Below are 9,411 nucleotides of genomic sequence, written 5' to 3' on the forward strand. Positions count from 1 at the left end.
AGACAGGACAAAGGACATCTTCCAGATGTTGGGAGTCGAAGAGGGAGGTTGGAAGAAAGTCAAACAAGAATAGTAGAAAGACGTAGGTCTGACAAGCAGCATCTAGAAATAGAAAGTTTTGACCTTGAAATGGGCCAAAATGGGATGATTCCAGGCGTGGGATTTAATTAGAGTCTTGTTATGGAAAGCATCTGCTCAGTCACACAGTGCGCCTGTGCTACCTGCAGGTCAGACCTCGGTCACTGAGGAAGATGATGAGCCTTCATCGGAAATAAGACCCTCAAAAGGATGAGAGACCCCCTAACCCATTAGTAGAGCATGCGCCACGCAACATAGTGACGCACATTTTATAAATAGAAACTAGGAGGAGTTTTCTAGAAACTTCTGTAGCCTACAGTATAAAATTAGGATTGTTAGCCTGGATGCTTTGGTACGTGAGGAATGGGAGCCACTCCCCATATCCCTGGTCCAAGGGGGCCCCTCCCCGGTCGGTTTTGCTTATGCTTTATACGAACCTCAATTATACTGAATTACTTACTGCCAAGTTTTGTATATTCTTAAATATATGCACTTTGATTATATTCATCTCAAATACTTTAATTGTCATCTCCAATACTTTGATTGTATTCATTTTGTTACTATTAAAAATTTACAATTAAATTTAATCTTGTTGCTTGATAAATTGGAAAAATAGAACGTCATTCATAACAGTCCCTTGTTTCCATGATCCCTTGCAGTGTCACAGGGGTCTCCTTGCTACCACAGGATCCCAATGGACCCTTGTTTCCATGGGGACTCACAATGGCAGAAGGGTCTCCTTGGTTCCACAAGGTCCTGCAGAGCCCTTTGATTCAACAAGGTCTCAAAGTGTCATCATGGCCTCCAGGATTCCACGAGGCCCCACAGTGTCACAATGGACCTTTGTTTCCATGGAGTCCAGCATGAATCCTCAGTTCCATGGGGCCCTGTAGTGTCACAATGGACTCCTTGGTTCCATGGTGCCACACAGTGACACAATCACCCCTTGGCCCCACAAGACCCCATAGTGTTACAATGGTTTCTTGCTTCCATGAGGCCTTGCAGTGTCACAATGGACTCCTTGGTTCCATGGGGCCACAAAGTGTCACAATGGCCCCTTGATTCAGTGGGGCTTATGATGCTTTAAGATTTTAGCCTTTATATTTTTCAAATCCTCTACTGCATTAGTGCATGTCTCTAAACTCCATATAAAGTGTTAGATACATGTCTTCACATTTTGGTTGGACAAATCAATTCCTCTAAAAATCAAGGACACCCTATAGCCTCAGGCCCCCAAAAATATAAACAAAATTGATTTGCAGGAGGGCAAACTGGGGGAGTATGACTTCATTACCTGAAGCTGTAATTGGAGGATTAACCCCTGACATGCAAACAGACCAAACTTAAATCTTTCTGAAAAACTCATGACCACTCTCCATCTTGGGTGTAGCCTACAGGAGGCTTTTGACTGGTGAATCTATTGAAAGCCTTTAATAAATACCTACTTTATTCTCTTAACCATTTCTAGCCTCCGTTTCAGATAGCCACTCCAAGGCATGACCTGTAGTGTCACAATAGTCTCCATGATTCCCTAAGTCCCTGCAGTGTCACAACAGACCATTGATTCCATGAGACCCCACAGTGTCACAACGGCCCCTTAGGTCCATTGAGCCCAGGAGTATCATTAGGGTCCCCTTGGTTCCAAAATGCCCTGAAATACCACAATGGTCCTTTGATTTAAAAAAAGCCTCGAATTGTAAAAATGGTCTCCTTTGTTCCATGAGGCCCTGTACTGTCACAAAGTTCTCCTTAGTTCCACAGTGTCAGAATGGCCCCTTTGTTCCATGGAGCCCCACACTGTCACTGTGCTCCCCTTGATTCCATGAGGCCCTGCCGTGCTACAATGGCCCCAACGGCTACAATGGTCTACAGGGAGACTCTCTACAACCACCTGAACAGAGGTTGCAGTCAGGTGGGGGTCGGTCTCTTCTCCCAGGTAACACCTGACAGAATGAGAGGACACAGTCTGAAGATGAGCCAGGGGTCATTTAGGTTTGACATCAGGAAAAAATTCTTCACTGAAAGAGTGATTTAGCACTGGAATCTTCTGCCCAGGGAAGTGGTGGAGTCATTTAAAAACAGACTGGACCTGGCACTCACAACCATGTTTTAGTTAATGAGGTGATGTTAGGTCATAAGTTGGATTTGATGATCACAAAGGTCCTTTCCAAACTCATTCATTCTGTGATTCTGTTTCATAAAAGTCTCCATTGTTCCATGAGGCCCTGCAATGTCACAATGGACATTTGGTTTCATGAGTTCCCACAGTGTGAAAATGGACCCTTGGTTCCATGAGGTTCTGCAGTGTCACAATGGACTCCATGGTTCTGTGAGGTTCTGCAGTGTCACAATGCACCCATGGTTGCAGGAGGTTCCACACTGTCACCATGGCCTCCTTGGATCTGCAGTAGAACAATGGACCATTGGTTCCATGTGGCCCCACAGTGTCACAATGGCCCCTTGGTTCCATGAGGCCTTTCTCTGTCACAATGGACTTTTGGTTCCATGAGGTTTCTCAGTGCCAAAATGTCTCCTTGGACCTGCAAATTCACAAGGGAGCATAGGTTCCACATGGCCCCACTCTGTCAAAATGGATTTTAGTTCCATGAGCTCCCACCGTGTCAAAAGGCCCCTTTGTTCCTTGAGGTTCCATAGTGTCACAGTTGACTCTTTGGTTCCATGAGGCTCTACTGTCACCAAATCTTCAAAATATCAGAATAAGCCTCCTTAACACTAACTTGCTGTTAAACAGGCCAGCATTTTTTCAGGCTTGAGGTCCAATGTGGGCTAACTCCTGTCCTTATGTGGACTCATCATTCTGAAAGTGTTTTTCTTATATTCAGTGAATACGTGTGTATTACAATTTACCCATTTCCATGAAACCTACTCCATGTTCCCAGATTCAGTCCTTGCTTCTTCTGTCACTGCACCCTTGAGACAGATGTCATCTTCTTCTCTTCCAACCATCCTTGAAGGGAAAGCAGCCCCTCAATACCTTGTTTATCTGCTACATTGCGCAGGCAGAGTAAAACTTGAATTAAACCCTTTTGGTGTCAAGGCCAAGGCTTTGTGTGTGCAGGCAGAGGCAGGCAGGAGGCAGAGCTGTCAGCAAAGGAAGGGGCCAGCGAGGTGGGGCAGCCGGGGGATGACGACAGCCTGCAGGGACAGAGGCGCAGGGCATGGACACCGTAGGACAGCCTGGGCTGCAGAGGGCACAGGGATGGGCAGCAGCTGAAAGGCCCTGACACAGCCAACTCCTGCAGCACTTGGGCCATGCAGGCTGGCCCTGGGCCTGAGGCCAGCAGGGGACAAGTGAGCCTTGCTGTGCTGGGGCCTCATTGCCTCCTTGTCCCTGCTCAGCAGCCTGGCAGGGGCCGCCCCATGGTGCTGCCCTTGGCATTGCACATGCCCAGAGCCCAGTGGGCCGGGAAGAGCCCTGAGCAATGAGGGAGGGACAGGATCTGCCTTGCCAGGGGCTGGGGCTCAGCCCTTGGCCCTTTGCATTCCTGAAACACATCCAGGTGTGCTCAGCATCAGAGACACCTTTCCCATGTTTGTCCCCTGCCTGTCATCAGTGCCTCCAGTGTTCTGCACTAACTGGAACCTGGGGACACTTTCATGTGAGTTGTGTCTCTCAGTGGGACCCATAAAAAGTTAAATAAACTTTTGAGTTTAAATATAATTTAGAGTATCTCCAGAAGTTTTTTGAACACTCTCTCAGGGAATGATTATGGTGTAAACAGCACCAAAGCCCCAAGAGATTCATTAAAGTTCTTGTGCTGTGTCTGTGCTGCTGAGCTGGGCCAGGCTCCTGGCACAGAGGCAACTCCCAAGGTAAACCAAGAGAAGCTTCAAAAAGACATTTCTGCTGAGGAGCAGCTCCTCTGCCAGCCCAGCAGGGCTGAGGGCACTGCCTGCAGGCACTGAGGGCACAGGAGCCAGGCACAGACAGGCTCAAGGCAATCAGGACTGGGAAGACATTGAGCTGAGACTGCACTTGGGGAAACATCTTCACAGCCCTGGACATGGTGAGTGTGTGGGTGCAGGGCAATGTCCCCTGTGCTCCTGGAGGGATCTCCTGGAGCCAGCATGGGCAGCTCTCAGCCTGCCTGGGAGCTCTCCATGGACTCTGGATGGGAGCTGTGGCTGCTAAGAGTGACTCCTGCAAGGCAGGTCCTGCTGCTGTGCAGAGTGTGCTCTGTGTGCCAAGGCTGCTCACAGCTCCAGCTCATTCCCAGGTCATTTCTGAGGGGACTTTTCATGAGTTCATTCAGAGCAGGAATTTTTTGCTTGAGTCTTTGCTTTCCTGAATCTGTGCTCCCACTTTTCCCAAGTTCAGCTTGGTGGGAATGGAAACTCAGCTGTGCAGGGTAGAGCAGGGGCTGAGGCTCTTAAACCATCACTCTGAGGATTCCTGGGCACCTCAGAAAGGGATCCATCCTCCAGATCCATCCAGCATCACCTTTCCATGGTGCCCAGGCTTGGGGGAGCTGTTCTTTAATCCCTGCACCCCCGAGCAGCTGCAGGGCAGAGCTGGCCCAGGGGCTGGGCTGGGCTCTGGCAGCTCTGGCAGGGAAGGAGCCCAGGGCCACAGGAACAGCTCGGGCTGGGACAGCTCCAGCAGCAGAGCCATGGGCAGGGAGGGAGGGAGGCAGTGCTGAGGGAAGCCCTGCTGCAGGGCAGATGTGACACCTGCCAGCCCTGCCCTGCAGGGCAGACACTGCCCTGAGCAGCACAGCTCTGGTGTCCCCTCCCAGCCAGCTCAGCCCTCAGCCCGGGGGCTCAGGGCCCTCAGTCCCCTCCTGGGCTGGCAGAGCAGCACCAGACATGAAGGGCATCTCTCCTGCCATGTGCCCATTCCCTGCTGACCAGGACCTGAGGGCCACTGTCCTGCCCTGGTGCTGCCTGGGAGGGGCTGGGCAGGGATGGACAGGGAAAGGATTATCCTCAGGGCCAGCTCTCTCTCCTTGCCTTGCCCAGGTGCTCCTGGCATTGCTGAAGGGCTCTCTGGCAATGGCAGCTCCAGCTGCAGGCTCAGGCCCAGCCCTTGGGCTCCTCCTGTGCAGGCTGAGCACAGCAATGGGGTGTCCCAGCTCCCTGTGCCCCGGGGAGCTCAGGGCAGGGCAGGCTGGGAGGCTGGGAATGAGCTGAGTCTCCTCAAGCAGTGCCATGGACAGGACCCTTGGTGTGTCCTCAGGATGCCATCCAAGCTTTGAGCTGCCTCCAGGGGACACTGGGGGACAGGAGTGTCCTTGGCCAGGAGTGGGCCTGAGACTGTGAGAAGGGCTGAGCCAGGTTGCTCTGCTGTCCCTCTGCTCTCAGCTGTGTCAGGCTGATTTCAGGGGAACACAGTGACTGCCCTGGATCTCAGAAAGGGCAGCTGGGGACAGATGGAGTGACAGAGCAGCTCCCCTCACCCTTCACTGAGTTACAGCTCTTGCATTGCACAGTTCTCTCTGATCTCCCTGGGCACAGCAGGAATCCCTCTCAAACTGCCTTTGGCCATCACTGCTCCTTAGCCCTGGGACAGGAGATGCTGCCAAGCTCCTCTGCCTCAGGAGCAGATTGGCCTGATGAAATCCAGCCCCAGGACTGGCCCCTGTTCCTGTTCCCATGACCCCACTGCTTCAGAGCAGAGCTGACCCCTCAGTGTCCATAGACACGGCCCCTGCTCCTCACAGCAACGGGGCCAGATCCCAGCAGAGCTCCAGGCACGAGGCTGAAGGAAGGGATTTGAGAAAATGAAACTGGGGTGGCACAGAGTAGCAGAGGCAAAGGAGAAGGAACTTGGACATTGCTCAGCAAAGTCTCCCCTGAATTATAACTGTGTACTCCTTCAACAGGACTCCATGGCCACAGTGCAGAAATGTCCAACAGCAGCTCCATCAGCCACTTCCTCCTGTTGCCATTGGCAGACACGCGGCAGCTGCAGTTCCTGCACTTCTGCCTCTTCCTGGCCATCTCCCTGGCTGCCCTCCTGGCCAACAGCCTCATCATCAGTGCCGTAGCCTGCGGCCACCACCTGCACACCCCCATGTTCTTCTTCCTGCTCAACCTGGCCCTCAGCGACCTGGGCTCCATCTGCACCACTGTCCCCAAAGCCATGCACAATTCCCTCTGGAACACCAGACACATCTCCTATGCTGGATGTGCTGCTCAGGTATTTTTCTTTGCCTTTTTCTTTGCAGCAGAATTTTCATTTCTCACCATCATGTGCTACGACCGCTACGTGTCCATCTGCAAACCCCTGCACTACGGGACCCTCCTGGGCAGCAGAGCTTGTGCCCACATGGCAGCAGCTGCCTGGGCCAGTGGCTTTCTCAATGCTCTGCTGCACACGGCCAATACATTTTCCTTGCCCTTGTGCCATGGAAATGCCCTGGGCCAGTTCTTCTGTGAAATCCCACACATCCTCAAGCTCTCCTGCTCCAAATCCTACCTCAGGGAACTGAGGCTCCTTCCTGTTACTGTCTGTATAGTACTCGGGTGTTTTGTGTTCATTGTTTTCTCCTATGTGCAGATCTTCAGGGCTGTGCTGAGCAGGGCCGGCACAAAGCCTTTTCCACCTGCCTCCCTCACCTGGCTGTGGTCTCCCTGTTCCTCAGCACTGTCATATTTGCCTACCTGAAGCCCCCCTCCCTGTCCTCCCCATCCCTGGATCTCTCCCTGTCAGTTCTGTACTCAGTGGTGCCTCCAGCCCTGAACCCTCTCATCTACAGCCTGAGGAACCAGGAGCTCAAGGATGGCCTGAGGAAAATAATCATGAATGCTGTTCAGAACCAATAAACTCCCATGCTCCTCTATAGCTTCTATGATGTTACTCATTAACACCCAGTCTGTATCCTGTGTTTTTCCTGCTGACACAGGTATTATATTTTTGAGAATTTGTTCACAGGAAAATCTTTGTACCATTTTTCATTCAGTATTTGCATTTCTAGTGTGAGCCATAGACTATATAACCCAGGAATTGTACAAGCTCTGTGTACACAAAATAAAGAACTCTATATTGCCCTGTTCCCCTGATATTTTTCCTCCCTGACATCTCTGGAGCTGCAGAGTTGGTGTCACTGGGCAGAGCTGAGGTGAAAAGGGAACCCCAATGCTCCTCACTGCCAGGCAGCCCCAGGGCTTCTGCTCTATAACCTCCTCTTCCTTCATTTCCACACTCTCCTTCAGAGCCCCTGTGTTGGTTTAAGGCCTCAGGGCTCTCTCAGCTCAGTTCCTGTCCTGCTGTGTGACTGTCCAGGGACTGCAGGCAGGGACAGGCCATGGGCACTGCTGGGACAGAGCTGGGCTCTGCAACAGCATTTCCATCATGCAAGGGCATCTCCCCAGTGCAGGGCCTGAAAGCTTCAATCTCCTTCCCAGTTTTCTTTCAAGGATGTTCCCAACACAGCGCCCTGGAGAGGAGAACAGCAGTGACCAGCAGAAGTGTGGCAGTGTTCAGGGTGGGGTTGTCCCAGCAGTGCCCTGGCAAAGGCAGCACTGCCCCCAGGAGTGGCCTCTCACCCCAGGGCACAGAAGTTGTTCTTCCCTCCCTGGAGGGACATCAAGTGACCGGGTCAGGTGTCTGTGTTTGCAGTGCAGGGACATTGCACAGCCCTGAACATCCTGTGTGTGCGTGAGGGGACATAAACCCAGTGACACAAACACCTGCAGCTGTTCCTGGAGTTTCCAGAGAGTAACATCCCCTGGGAACCCCTGGATGCAGGGCTGGGATGAACTCCTGTGCCCAGAGCTCCCCGTGTCCATCCCTCTGGCCGTGGGGTACCTTGTGTAGGGGCAGGGCAGGGTGACACCCGCAGGGCTGAGGTCCCTGCCAGGCTCTGGCAGTGGCAGCAGAGCCCAGGGAGCCCGTGCCCGTGCTACAACGAACTGTGTGTGTGTGTGCCAGGGAAGGACTCGTGTCCCTGGACACCCCTGGGGCTGTGAGCAGGGCATGAGCCCAGCTCAGGGCTGGGCACCTGACAGAGCCCTGACATTGCTGGGCGTGGCCATAAGAGCAGAGTTGGGCAAGGTGACTGTGGTTAAACCTCTCTGGGGATCAAATGACAGCCAAGTATCTCTGTCACTGTCCCTCCTTACTCAGAAAACAGGAGAAAATAAGGTGAAAAAATTGTGATTCAGCATAAAAAGACATTAATGTTTGGGGTGGGGAAGTAAAAATCAAAGGCCAAATGCAGAAGCAAGAAAAATCATGGGGAGACAAGAATTCCCCACCAGAATTCAGCACATGTAGTGGTTATTTTGGAAGACGAATGTATTAATACAGAAAATCCAGAGACTCTCTTGTCCCCCTCATTTCCCTGTTGATCAGGTCATCCCATGAATTGGAAGATCCCTTGGGTCAGTCCAGCCCAGCTGTCCCATCCCTGTGCCCCAGGAACACTTGCCCACCCCCAGGACATTGGTTGGGGAGTTGCAGAGATGCCTCATGTGGGGCCAGCCCTGCTCAGGAGCAGCCAAAGCCTCGGGCTGGGACCAAACCCACTCCAGCCAAGAGAGCCAAGCACAGCAGGACAGGGGCTGCTCTGGGCAAAGGGAACTCCATCCCAGCCACACCCAGGCCAGGGGGGCTCAGGGGGCTCTTCCCACCTCTGTTATTCCACCATTCAATTAATCTTTTCCTTGGAGAGCTCTTTGAAGGCAGAATTGACAGAGAAGCAGAAGCAGAGCTATAAAATGCACCAGCACAAACACAGCAGCTCCAGTGAGGAATGAACCCTCCCAGGGCAGTGCTGTGGCAGGAGAAGCAGCCAGGAGGAGGAGGATGAGCTCAGTGCATGTGTGTGTGTCCCAAGGCACAGAGGGTGAGGGTGGGCAGAGGTCAGGGCAGGGCTGGCAATGGCAGGGCAGAGGCAGGGGCAGAGAGATGGGAGTGTGCAGCCTGCAGGGACACAGCAGCAGCTGTGGGACAGTGCAGGACAAGCTGTGCTGGACATGGCCAAGAGTCCTGGCAGGGCTGGCAGTGCCCAGGAGAAGCCAAGTCTTGGTGTCCTGGGGCACAGCAGGGTCTGTGCCACCAAGGGCTCTGAGGACACACCTTGTCCTGAGCCACTGAGGCCTCCTGGCACAGCCCCAGCAAGGCTGGCCACTGTCACCCCTTGTCCTGCCCTCAGAATCCCCCCACATCCCAGTGGCCTCAGGGATCTGCTGGGACGAGTCCCTGGGGAGCCTTGGTCAGGAATGGCCCTGGGGGCTCCTTCATGCTCCCAGGGACTGCAGGTTTTTCAGAGGATTTTGGGTTTTGCTTTTGCCTTGGAGTCTATGAGAGCTTTGTGTAATCATGGCCTCCAACTCTCTCCTCCAAGGAGTCCAGGAGGAGCCTGTGTT

The sequence above is a fragment of the Sturnus vulgaris genome, unplaced genomic scaffold (genome assembly GCF_052056855.1).
Source record: "Sturnus vulgaris isolate bStuVul1 unplaced genomic scaffold, bStuVul1.hap1 Scaffold_155, whole genome shotgun sequence".
NCBI lineage: Eukaryota > Metazoa > Chordata > Aves > Passeriformes > Sturnidae > Sturnus > Sturnus vulgaris.